General features: G+C 43.8%; 1 protein-coding gene across 5 annotated transcripts in view; it reads left to right on the forward strand.

Annotated features, from left to right (window-relative positions):
* Nucleotides 1–12585, forward strand: part of MTCL1 (microtubule crosslinking factor 1) — a 140588-nt gene that overhangs the window by 56496 nt on the left and 71507 nt on the right. The gene's annotated exons all lie outside the window — the stretch shown is intronic.

Raw genomic sequence — 12585 nt, forward strand, 5'->3', positions numbered from 1 at the left:
CCTGCTGGCCACCTTTGTCCGGTTTCCACCACCTCCTGCTTGCTAAGAATTCCCTGCACTCTCTGGGTTCAGAGCTGTGGTCCGCGTGGTTGGCTCCATCTGCAGAACTCTCTCCCATTGGATATAGACCTGCTGGCTCCGGGACTCCTCAGAACACAGCTGGCAGGGATGCTCTCTTCTGGCTTGTTAGCATTTGGGTATTGGTGTCAACAGCTCCCTCGGCTCCTAAGCTCTTTGAAGACAGACCCTGACTTACCCATTTCTGTTTCTACCGCAGCACTTACTTAACACATTGCAAAATGCTCACAAATGTTTGTTGAAGGAATGAAGGATTATCTGCATGCAAACGGAAGCTCAGCAGCTGAGAACATGCAAAAGATGGGGAGGCCTGGGTGTGCACCCCACCAGGCTGGTCATGCTTCTCCCTCCCCTTTCTTGGAGGAGCATGGAAGATCTGTGCTACCACTGGTCGATTACCTATGGCTCCAACACAGTTAGTTGATCAAGAATAATTTTTTGAAACTAAATTAACATTTCTACCCAAATCCCTTCACTCAAGATTTCCCGTTATTTTCAGGTTGCTTTTATTGCTAGTTGTTGAATTATATTTTTTAGCTTTGGTATACTACATAGAATGAGCAAAGTAAATCCCCACTTGGAGCAAATGCTAAACAAAAATCCCAACAAACATAATGAAACCAAGCGTTTATGATGAAGAGAATGAAGATTAAAATACTTAATGGAAATTTATTTTATAACTGAGGATGAATGCAAATTCAGAGCTAGAGAAAAACAGCACAGTTTGATATTTTCAGATGCTGAGCTATAAAAATACATGCATATTTCTGTCAGAGCTTAGGAAATTTATTAATATGTTAGTACAGACTCTTCAGAATTTTTTTGAAATATTTGTCCAGGGTCAGCCTCTTCTGTCTTTGGCTGCACCAGGTTGGGTGCAGCACCTTAGTGAGGGATTCTTACTTCCCCACAAGGTAGGACAGTGGCTCCTTCTTGGGTCATGGCCCTTGCCAAAGAGGCTCAGTCCTTTCAGAACAGTTGCCCACATACAGGGGCAGAGTGTGTCCTCTGTTCACACCACAGCACATGATGCTGCCCTCAAAATATCATGCAGCATGTCTACTTTTAGGTGTGTTATAAACGGAGACCATATCATGCAGCATGTCTACTTTTAGGTGTGTTATAAACAGAGACCATGGACTCGCCTCAGATGGCCTGAGTTGGTCACTTACCTTAGGTTTTGGCAGCAGTAAAAGTGAGAACTTCTGGCTAAGCTGCAACACGTTCAGTCCCTGTGCAGCATCTCCACGCTCATTTTGTGAAGGCATTGATTGAAGAGTGATGTAAGGGAGTTCAGGTATCAAATGCGGTTGCCTGCAGAACTGCGGGTCTTCCCAGTCATTGAATTCTGCCATGGCTGAAAGCAATAAGAGGCGGAGAGTCAGGCTGCCTGGGCTGGCAGGCCACGCAGTGTGTGCAAAGGATTCCGAGGGTGGAGGAGTGAGAGCCTGCTGCCTCTCCCAGAATAGACCCCACGATCTGAGTCCTGGTCTGAGGGGGCCACAGAAGCATCTTCCAAGGAGAACAACCATCAGAATTGTACCTTTGGAAGATAATTGGCAGTAGAGAGGAGCAGGACAGAGTAGGGCCAGTTAGGAGGTAGGTGAGAAAAGCTCAGAGCCTGAGCTGAGGTAGAGGGAGTGGCAGCAAGTCTGTGACATAGTAAGGAGAGAAAGCTGGCAGGTTTGGCCTCCCATTACATACCTGCGAGGATGCTGTCTGCCCCGGGATTTGGTGTAAAGGCCTTACTTAGAGCCATAGATCTTGTTCTGTCGCTTAGTTACAGTGTGACTCTGGGCAGCTTGCTTAATCATTTGAACTTCAGTGTCTGCAATTGAAAAAGAGATCAGTATCTACCTTGTAGGCTTCTTATAATGCTTACCTGAGCTTTATAAAGTTTGTTCCAAGAGGAGGTACAGGCTAACGTAAAAATCTCCCTTAAATGTATTTCTGTTCACCCATCCGGAATTTTATAGCCATTGTTAGCTGGATGGCCGTGTCAGTTTACCTCTCCCCTGGTGCAGCTGCAAAACGGGGCAGTCCTGGAGAGAGCCCAGACCCGGCCCTTGCTTGCTCCTCAAGGGTGTGGCTTCCCCTTGCAATCCTTTGTGTCCTGGGCCCCATGCCAGAGGCTGGGCAGACAGGAGGAGTGCAGCCTGTGTCCTCAGAATGGAGGGAGGGAGGAAGGGAAGGAACCCAGCACAGCAGTTTCTATCTTTTAATCAGATGGAGGCTGGGATGGCAGGGAAGAACTAAAGAATGCCACTAGATGTTTCTCAAGGCTACAAACTTGGACCCCAGATGCCTACAGGCAGGGGACACTTCTCTGCAAAGGGCTTGAGAACCTTTCTTCTAGGCATGGAGGAAATTGGAACAAGAACATTGTTAACTTACCTTTTGAATATATCACAAGTGTAATCAGATTATTTGTCTTACTTAAGGGAGTTCTTGGGTTATTAGAGTGCTTTATCTTCATTACAGTGAAGCCACCTGCTGGTTAGATTTAATTTATTTCAGGGAGGCACAGGACAGTAACCTTTGGCATTGCTGGGCTGGAGGCCTGCAGAGTTGCCCTCTATTTGTATGTGGATATAATAAAATTACGGATGGAGATGTTCCTGAAGGCTGTGTATGGGCAGATGCCAAGGCACAACTGTGTCTCTGCTCAGCTCTGCAGGGCACCCTCTCCATCCAACCTGCAGGGTCGTTGCCACCTGCCATGCCTGTGCAGAGGCTGGATGGAGCAGGGGCTCTGGGCACCAGACCCGCAGCTGGGCAAGTGAGTGTAACCAGAGGGCTGCGCAGTTTCGTGATCTGTGTGTGTGTCCCTAGCAGCACACAGAATGTGTCTGGATTCCATTAAGGACAAAATTGTGCAGAAAATAGACTTGTAAGGCTCAAGCTGCTGCTGACTCTGCACTTTCACTTGAGCATTTACAAGGGCTTTTAAAACATGTTTGGACATCGCTGTGTGCGTTCTGTCAGAGGTGGCAGAACCAGGCCCTGGCTTCCCTGTTTTAAGTTTTATTTGCATAGATGTTGCACAGGCCTCTTTCAGGGACCACCTGGAGTGTGGAGTGAGAGTTTCCCTCTGCCCCAGGGCATGTAAGGTGCTGCTGCTACTGTTCTGGGATACACTCAAAAGGTGGTCACCTAAATCCTTTCAAAATGTTAATGTTTTGGGGGCAGTGCGATGCTGGCTCAATGGCAGAGTTCTCACCTGCCATGCTGGAAACCCAGGTTCGATTCCCAGTACCTGCCCATGCAAAGGAAAAAAGTGATGTTTTGGAACAAGAAACCTCAAATTTTGTCTACTCTTTCCCAGCAGATGCCATTTTGACACTCATTCCCTGTGTATCAGTACTGTCAAAACATTAGCTTTTTTGTTTTGGGGGATTTTTGCCCTTAAGCCGTCAAAGAGACCCAGGTGAACTTTCTCCCACTTCTGAACCACGCAAGCCCACCGCGGGCCTGGGGTGGTTGTTGGCGTACTGGGGACCCCGGTGGAAGCTGCCGGCCCAGAGACAGTCCTGCGCTGTTTTGGAAGAGGGGACGTGGTAATTTAAAAAAATGGTCTTTCTCTCTGTGGTCATCATGAAGATGGGTTGGTGTAGAAATGCCATGAGTTGGGAGAGTCAGGAGTCAGTAGGGCTCTCTTTCTGGAGTTGCATTATTAACCTGGGCATAAAGGATTGGAGTCCCAGATTAGGCTGGTGATGCAGAAACACGGAAAAAGGATAAATGAGGAGGCGTCGTGAGAGGAGGTTTGACAAGTGAATCCCGAGACCAAAAGGAAGGGAAAGGAAGAGACCGAGAGGATGCCAGTGCTTTGAACCTGGGACGTTGTGATGACAGAAATGGAGAGGGTTGATTTGGGGAGAAGAGGAAGAGTTCAGGATTGACCTATTCACTGAGTGTGAAGTAAAATTAAACGTGCTCTCACGTTTTAAGTGAGAGCATCTCAATAGCTGTATTTGAGCAAGATGTGTAAATATCATGACTTCATAACAGTTATTTGCATATCAGACGTAATGAATAATGGTTTTGCAAATTTCACTGAACTTCTCTTTTTTATACATACATTTAAATTTAGTTTCATAATAACTGAAAGAGAGCTGATTGTGAATAACTTTTTTTTTAATTTTTTATTGATAAAACAACATGCAAGCACATATATTCTTAACATGCAAACATTCCATACATGGTATGCAATCAGTGGCTCACAGTGTCGTCACTTAGTTGTTGTATTCATCACCATGATCGTTTTTTAGAACATTTGCCTCCCGAAAAAAGAAATAAAAAGAAAAAAGAAGAATCCCATATCCATAACCCTTCAGATATCATAACCCTTACCCCACCCTCTCATTGACCATCTACCCAATATATATATTTTTTTTAATTTTAACATTTGTTCCCCCTATTATTTATTTATTTTTGATTATATGTTTTACTCATCTGTCCATACCGCAGATAAAAGGAGCATCAGATGCAAATGTACTAAGAAACGATGATCATGCATCTATGTGATGATGTTAAGAATTACTGATTACATATGTAGAATGGTATGATTTCTAAATGTTGGGTTAATTTCTTTTTTTTCCATTAATTAATTAAAAAAAAGGAGCATCAGACACAAAGTTTTCACAATCACACAGTCACATCACAAAAGCTGTATCATTATACAGTCGTCTTCAAGGAACATGGCTACTGGAACACAGCTCTACAGTTTCAGGCACTTCCCTCTACCCTCTCTAATACACCTTTTAAATAAAAATAGATTTTGTGAGTTTTTGTCTTTTTTTTTGTTTTGAGCTTTCCAGCTCTCTTTTGCAGTTGTTACTTGGCTTTCCAGGTTTGATTTAGAGGAAAGTTAGAAAAGAGCCTTTCTGGTCTTTTCTCCAAAGAAGCCACATGGAATAACAAGTTAAAGAATGAAAACATTGTCGGCCTTAGGTGTGCTATACTTTTTCTGCTGCAGACCCATAGAGCACTCCAAGGTTCTTGGGGAAGCTATTTTAAAAAATCTTACTACTTTCAGAATCGTTAAGCCCAATAGAATAATATTAAAAAAACTATTTTGGCAAGAAAGTCTAGAAATGATGGTGCAGTTAATTTGTTTATCAAGTATATGGAGTTACTCCCGGGGTGCAATCCCACTACTGCTGCACACACAAGCTGTTCTACAAAGCAGCGTGACCCTTCCCCTCCGGAGAGGAGTGAGATGAGCAGACTGTACGCTTCGTACCAGACAAAGTGAACCAAAGTGAGGCCTCAGGGAGAGCTGGGAGGCGAGAAGCCTCGGTGAATATGCCGGGGAATGTGGTCCTGCCTCTTCAGGCCCCACCCCGTCCCGGCCGTTCTGTCCCCGTGCTGCAGGGAGAGGGGTGCCTCTGGCCAGGGGCTGAGTGGCCTTGCGTGTTTACCATTGATTCCCAGGCTGCAATCCGGCTGTCTTCAGCGGAGCCGGGACTCCCCCCCTTCCAAAAGGGACGAGAGTAGAAGCAAAGAGCCGAACTCCTGGACACGGGGTGGGTTTGCATGTCACGGCCAGAAGACATCGCATGCATTCCTAACTGGACATGGAGGAGGAGCCCAGTGTGGGCAAGAAAGTTTTCGCAAAACGTTCAACTGGTATTAAAAATATATCTGATGCTAAATTCTGTTGTCTTAGGCGTGGCCATCTGATCCCCATGTTTTCCCTTGACGCAGCTAAAAAGTTTTTTTTTTTTTTTTTTTAACAAATTGGAGACATTTAATCATTTGAAATAAAGATGTTGACAGCTCTGATATTTGATTTTTACCCATTCACAACCTAATAAGTGAGCCTGTTCCTGCTTCCTGGGTGCTGGCAGAAGATGCGAGACTCCTGGCACAGAGACCAAGGACCTAATTCCGCAAGGCACAGCAAGCACCTCAAGCGTCAGCATGACCAGTTCCCCTTGTTCCCAGGCCCAGTGAGCGTGGGGATGGCTGCTGTGCACACAGGGGGCTTACGTTACAGCTGAGGAACCCTGAGCTTGGGAAAACCTCTGTATTATACCCAATGGTAAGCAAGTCTGCACTTTGTGGTCGAAGGAGACCTTACCTCATCCTCCAGGGTTGCTCACTGCAAACAGTGCCGATAAATGATGTAGGAAAAGGCTGGCCAAGCATTACATTCTTGGCACATCCTGTGAGATGTGTGGCATGTGCAAGACCCACAGAACCGTCTCCTAATGATATAAAAGTACAAATACCACAATATCATAGGTAAAAATCAGAGAGGAGTGTTATAATGTGTCTATTTAATAAAGGAGCATTTCATAGCATAAAATTTGGCTACGGACTTCCATTTTAAAATATGCATTATTTCTCATTTTAAACTGTCTAGAAATCTTATTGTTCCTACAGACTCTGATCGGTAATAGTGGTTTGAAAATTTCGTCTATCTTCTACTTTCCCTTTGAAAGAAAGAAAAATCACTTTCTTCTTTGACCAGCCGTTTCCAAAATAGCCCCTGCATGCATGATATTCTGCCAGGTGCTGTTGGGAATACAGAAGAATAGATAACTGAGTCCTTGATCTTGCTTATAGAACTTACTGGAAGGATGAGATATAATTACAGGAAACCACCAAAATAAATCAATCCAGTGCTTGATAAGGAAATCAGAGGGAAAAGTGAACGGAGCCATTTCGTAAGATTGCTATCGAGAACGGCTGTCTATTTTCAAATTCGCCTGTATTTCCATAGCCATAGCCACAGAGCCGTGGCCGTGCTCCTAATAGGTGCTTTCAGGTCTGCAGTACACCTGCTACCTGATTTTACCTGTCCCCCTTTCCACTTCTCTGTCTTGCGTGCCCTCTTGCTTTCTGTTTCTCCGTCTCCCTGCTGTGTGAAGGGTAGGGTGATTACTGGAGAGAGGCTTAGTTCTTCAGGCTTTTGAGTGGGAAGAAAATAGGTTCCAGGTTAGGGACACCTGCAGAAGTCTTCCTCCCTGTGGCACTAGCTGTGAGCAGCCCCAAATCCTTCATCATTTCATGTTTGCTCCTTGGGGTGGCGGCTGGGGAGACATCATTTGAAATCACTGGAAACATCACTTAGGAGTCCCTGGGTAATTCTTGTTGTGTGGTTAAAATCATCACATTGGGATAAAGCCAATGCTTTCCCACCCTGGCGACCATCCTCACACCCACTCTGTGAGCTGGGGGGGCAACTCCTTCACGGTGGGAGGCAAGAGGCTCCCAATGCCAGGCCAGCAAGTGCTTTTGGGGTTTTGTTTTGGTAAATCAGGATGGCCACATCCGTGCAGAATGAAGATTTGATCCTTGATTATTTCTCCCCATCAAGTTGAAGTGTTTTAAGTAAGGGGAGAGAGAGTTCTCTAGCCCTAATGGTTGTCCCATATGTGAATTTTTGCTCTGTATGAAAGAGTGATAAAAGAGCAAGACTTCGTTTTCTGCATCTCGCACCCTTCCCCTCACTTTCCTGGGACCAGCTTTGTCCCAGAAAACCCTCCTGAAGCGAATCCAGCAGTTCCAGGAAGCCCCCAAGGTAACCTGACCCCTTTTGTGGTTGATCCTAATGTCTGAACCTCCTTTGAAAGACAAGCTGTCATCTTCTTTGAGAGACCACAGTCATACAACATCATTAGGACTTCTGTTCACAGGCACGGCTTGTGCCTGTTCACAGGCACTCCTGGGGCACGGCTTGGTTGTAGAAGTTATATGGTGCATGATGAAACATTACACAATCATGGTCCCTGTCATCTCTCTCGGAGGACTTGTATTCAAAATAGTGCATGAGGCATGGGGCTCTGTCCCACGACTAAGGAGCTTGCCTAGAGGGTGTCATGCTGTGGCCACTCCTACAGGGATCCTGCCTCCCCCTTCCAATAATTCCCTGGGGGGTTCAGATACTGTAGAGACTTCTGGCTCTTGACACATTTCTACCAGAGGACAGTTTGAGACTGCAGCCTTAGCCATGGCAAAGAATTAGTATTTCATGAATATTGAAGGACAGAGGCGAACTTTTCAGAGAAAAGAAAAATTTAGAGATTTTGCTGGGGATGGAGGGGGAAAAGACAGCCTATGAAAGATGAGTGTGCGTATTTGTCTCTTTATACAGGAATATCCCACTTTTCCAGGATCCGGGTATTGTTAACTTTAAGCATTCAGAACATGGTTACAAATCCCAGAGTGTTTAAAAAAAGAACACCCTTGAATCCCCAGTGGCACTCAGGTATCTACTGGGAGAGATCTCCCAGGGTCTTCACACCTGAAGGGAACGTGTGGGCACCTACTTTCGATGGTTTTGGTCATCCAGTTCCTAGCCTTGAATGGACTAGGTTAGGCTCAGGGGGGCAGAGGGGAGGCCCAGCCGACACCCTAAAGGTGAGTGAGGGCAGCACATCTGTGGCACAGAAGAGTCCTCCAGATAGACCTGGTGGTTCAGTGAAGTTTCAGAGTTCTTTAAAAGCAGCATGTCTTTACTGTGTCTTCTAGTTTGCAAGCTGCCAGAATGTGGTACACCAGAAAGGGAACGGCTTTTAAAAAGGGGAACTTAAGTTTCAAGTTTACAGTTCTAGGGCTGTGAAAATGTCTAAATTAAAGCAAGACTGTAGGAACGTCCAGTCTAAGGTATCAGGGAAAGAAGGCTGATGATGTTCAAGGTTTCTCTCCCACCTGGAAAGGCACACGGTGAACATGGCAACATCTGCTAGCTTTCTGTCTAGGCTTCTTGTCTCATGAAGCTCCCCCAAGGTGTTTTCCTTTATCATTCCCAAAGGTCTCTGGCTGCACAGGCTTTGCAGCTCTTTCCAAAATGGTGCCCTCTTAATGGACCTTGAATGGGTGGAGACACAGCTCCATGGAAAAGCAAAAAGCTCCCACCTAGCGATATTGAGTGAGGATTAAAGGACATGGCTCTTCTGGGGTATATCACAGATTAAAACCGCCACACTATATTAGACAGTCTTGTTTGCCTTCTTTTATTGCTATTGATATCATAAATAAAATGTACATGTTCTTTGGGTGTAGTAAATTTTTCTTCCTTTAACTGGTTTTGTAACTGTGGATTTGGCGATAAAAGGTTTTGAAGATTGTCTTCCCAGCTTTTTATTCAAAAAGTATAGAATAGCATAAGGGGCTCCTTTGTCTTCAAGAAATGTCTTCAGGAATGACTCAAAAACAGAGGGTGGCGCCCACTTTCCTAATTATTTCCTTAGGAACTGTGCCAGATGTAACCCCATGAGCATTTTCCCAGACACTAAACTGTGGTTCAAGTTACATTTCCGAACCAGAGGTGATTCCACGTGACGTTTCTTCTGTAGATGACAGCGGTGCTGTCACCTGGGTTTTCTTTCATCCATATCATTGGGGGTAAAGACAATTGATACACTTTTCAGGTTGATTAATCTCATCTGCAATGAGCTTGGAGCTTCTGCCACAGGATTCTAGGAAAGTTCTTAAGATTGGTAAATTTATAGTGAAGTCTGGTTTTGAATAAGCTGTGATTGTGTGGTGCTGTTGAAATTTTCCTTAAAATTCTTAGTACTTATTATTCAGGCATTTTACTGTCTCTTAAGGGCCAGGGACTTCAGTGAATTGGGAATTCTTGGTGATCAGGTGTTTGTATCAAACAACAGATGGGAAAACAGAAAATGAGAGGCACAGGGAGATTAGGCTGTAGCAAGTTTTGGTGACACCCTGGCACCAGATGACAGGGTTTCCAAAGTAGAGCCGAAAAGACTTAATAGAACAAAGTTGTGGATTTCTCTTGAGCATTCCTTCTTTTCTCCACTTTTCATAGCCAGTGAAATATAGTTGAAATAAATGCCTCCTCCAAAATATCAGTCCAGCGTAGTATGATAGTAGAGGAACAGAAAAAAAAAAAAGGACAAAACGAGATGAGGAGTGTATTGGGAGGTTGGGAGGGGGGAAGCTGGAAGGAGGATTGTCATTGTGTTTTTTACTTTTGCATTTGGGAAAATTGCCTTTAAGTGGAAAGACTTCAGTAGCAGATCACACACAAAATACACCAAATGCCTTTTAAATTCATTCATAATGTCTTACGGGCCCACATAGCATGTCGTTATATAATGTGCATCTTCATAGTTTAAGATATGAAAGTAAGTGCTTCTTCTCAAAGCAGAAGAAATTTGTCATGTGTTGTCAAGATTTTCCTAGAGCTTAATAATTGTATTCATTATTAGACAAATTGTAGACAGATTTAGCCATTATTAGGCTATATTAGATAGCCTGTAGCTGGACAGGAGAGCTTAGTTCAAGAGGAATCCTGAAAGAACAACTGTTGATTTCAAAGACTATAGTGGGACACTGACGCTTTGAGTCTAAAGAGTTGCCTAAAATTTCTTTTGTGTAGCTAGGAATATACAAGTTGAAATCTTTCTCTGGGTTCTTATTTCATTGTGACGCTGCTTCTCCCCCAGAACACCCTGAGACCCTTCCAACGGGGTGGTTGAAGAGGTTCTCATTTGTCGTGAACACGTGAAAACAATCCCCTGGCACGAAAACAAATTTCAAAAAGCAGAACATCATAACAAGGCCCTTAGTCCAAGAGAGTTGACTGCCCAAGCCCAAGATTTCTAGAGAAGTGTGTGATGGTGGCAATTTTTAGAGAAGAGTATAATGGGCACGGATGACTAACAGTTATTATAATAGGTTTTCTCTTTCTACCAGTAATGCAGGAAACACTCGAGCCCGGGGTCCCCGAGCTTGGAAAGAGCAGAGTGTGAGTTTGGTACACTGGAGTGTAGTAGGCCTGGGATGAGAGGCAGGGCACGGTGTGGGGTTCTAGGTTTCTCCAGGGGCACATAGAGCCTGGAGACCTGCAGGATTGATCGGCTTCACTCAGCTCTTTGGTACCAGAGCTGGGGAGCGGTCCAGAGTTTCATTTGTGTTAGAGCGGCGACCTTTGTTCATTACATAAAATAGATCAAACTGAAGCAACTCTAGTTAAAGCGGAAGTTCTTAGCCCCCTATCTTCCTTCTTTGGAGCTCTCAACATATCCAAACCACAGTGCTATTCCTAGTTGTAACTCCTCTGGAACATAAGAGAAGTCAGTTTTGAGATGCGCAGTCCCTTATTGATTCTGATGGGTGTTTTCTCTCATGCTCTCTCGTCAGAGAGACACAAGAAAAAGAAAAGATTGGGGCTTCACGCCCTGTCCCTGTGACGGTGGAAAGTTACTTCTTATGACATGAGAATACTCCTGCTCATCTTAGAGTTTTTTAGGATTAGAGATCTTGAATTAAAAGTATTTGGTATAAAGCGACAAGTTATTAGATAGAGGATGCAAATAATGTGTTTGCTAATTTCTCTGAAATCACTTGATGCTCCCTGGGTGGAATGCATTGTCACCTCCTCAGATTGGTGCCACTAAACCTTTAGCAAGCCATGTTATGATCTGACTTCTCAGTCAATAACAAGAGGCTAAGGTAGCTGGACAGCTGAAGCTGTATGAAGGAAGAGAATCTAATGCTCTGAGTTTTCCCTTTTTACCTACATTCTTTCCAACCCCCCATACTTTTACCCCTGCCATTCTTTTATCGTCCCAGATTTCCATAGCAAGTGGAGTGTGTATGTGTCTGTGTGTTTAAAGCAAATGAAACGTATCATAGAAGGTACTTTTGCATTGCTTCTAACAAGTTTAAATATTTTATGACTCCATAAAAAAATCAGAATTTCTCCCATTGGTATTATCTGGTGAGTTCTAGGAATTTTTTTCCAAAAATAAATTATAATCACTGAAAGAAATAGTTTACTTCTTATGAAGAAACCATGCATTTAATGGTTGGTTAAAGTATACCGATTTGAAATATCAGCAGAGGAGAAACTAGTTTTAGAGGTACAATAAAATAAAAATTTTAAATGTTTGTCATAGTTTAAAAACAGTAAGGGCTTTGGAGGAAAAAGCTTGCTAAAGCTTTGGTGACTGTTTCAAAGCCGCCTTCAAGCATGTATAAACAGTATGAGTCTGTCTGAATGTGTCTTCTACAGATTGAAAACACTGCTAGCTAGTCTTAGCTTCTTGGCCATAAAAGGAGAATGTATAGTGCTGTACACATGGGAAGTCCAATAAATCACGGACTCTTAAAGTGACACCCAAAATGTAAGCTATAATAACCCATAGAGTTTTGTTTGGGGTGCTTCGTGTGACTCTTAGACTATTTTGGATATACTTAGTGTTTTTAAAAGGTATCTCTCTATAGGTTGAGAATTTCTAATAGAAGATTTAAGGGACATATCACTGGATGGTGCTCACTTGCTGACATGTCAGCAAGCTCCTTGCATATAAACGGTCCCTTGTATTGTGAGGTCTGAATATTTAAAACTGACCATAAGCTGTGAACAGAAACATATTATAACCACGGGGCAAGTACATAAGTAACATTTAAACTAGATAGAGATGCTCCTTTCCCCTGTGCTGTTATTAAATCGTTCTGGACCCACTGCAGGAGAGCAGCCCTAGAGGCGTGCACTGTCAGCACGGAGGCTTCCTAAGAATA

This window comes from Tamandua tetradactyla, chromosome 18, assembly GCF_023851605.1.
Source record: "Tamandua tetradactyla isolate mTamTet1 chromosome 18, mTamTet1.pri, whole genome shotgun sequence".
Classification (NCBI taxonomy): domain Eukaryota; kingdom Metazoa; phylum Chordata; class Mammalia; order Pilosa; family Myrmecophagidae; genus Tamandua; species Tamandua tetradactyla.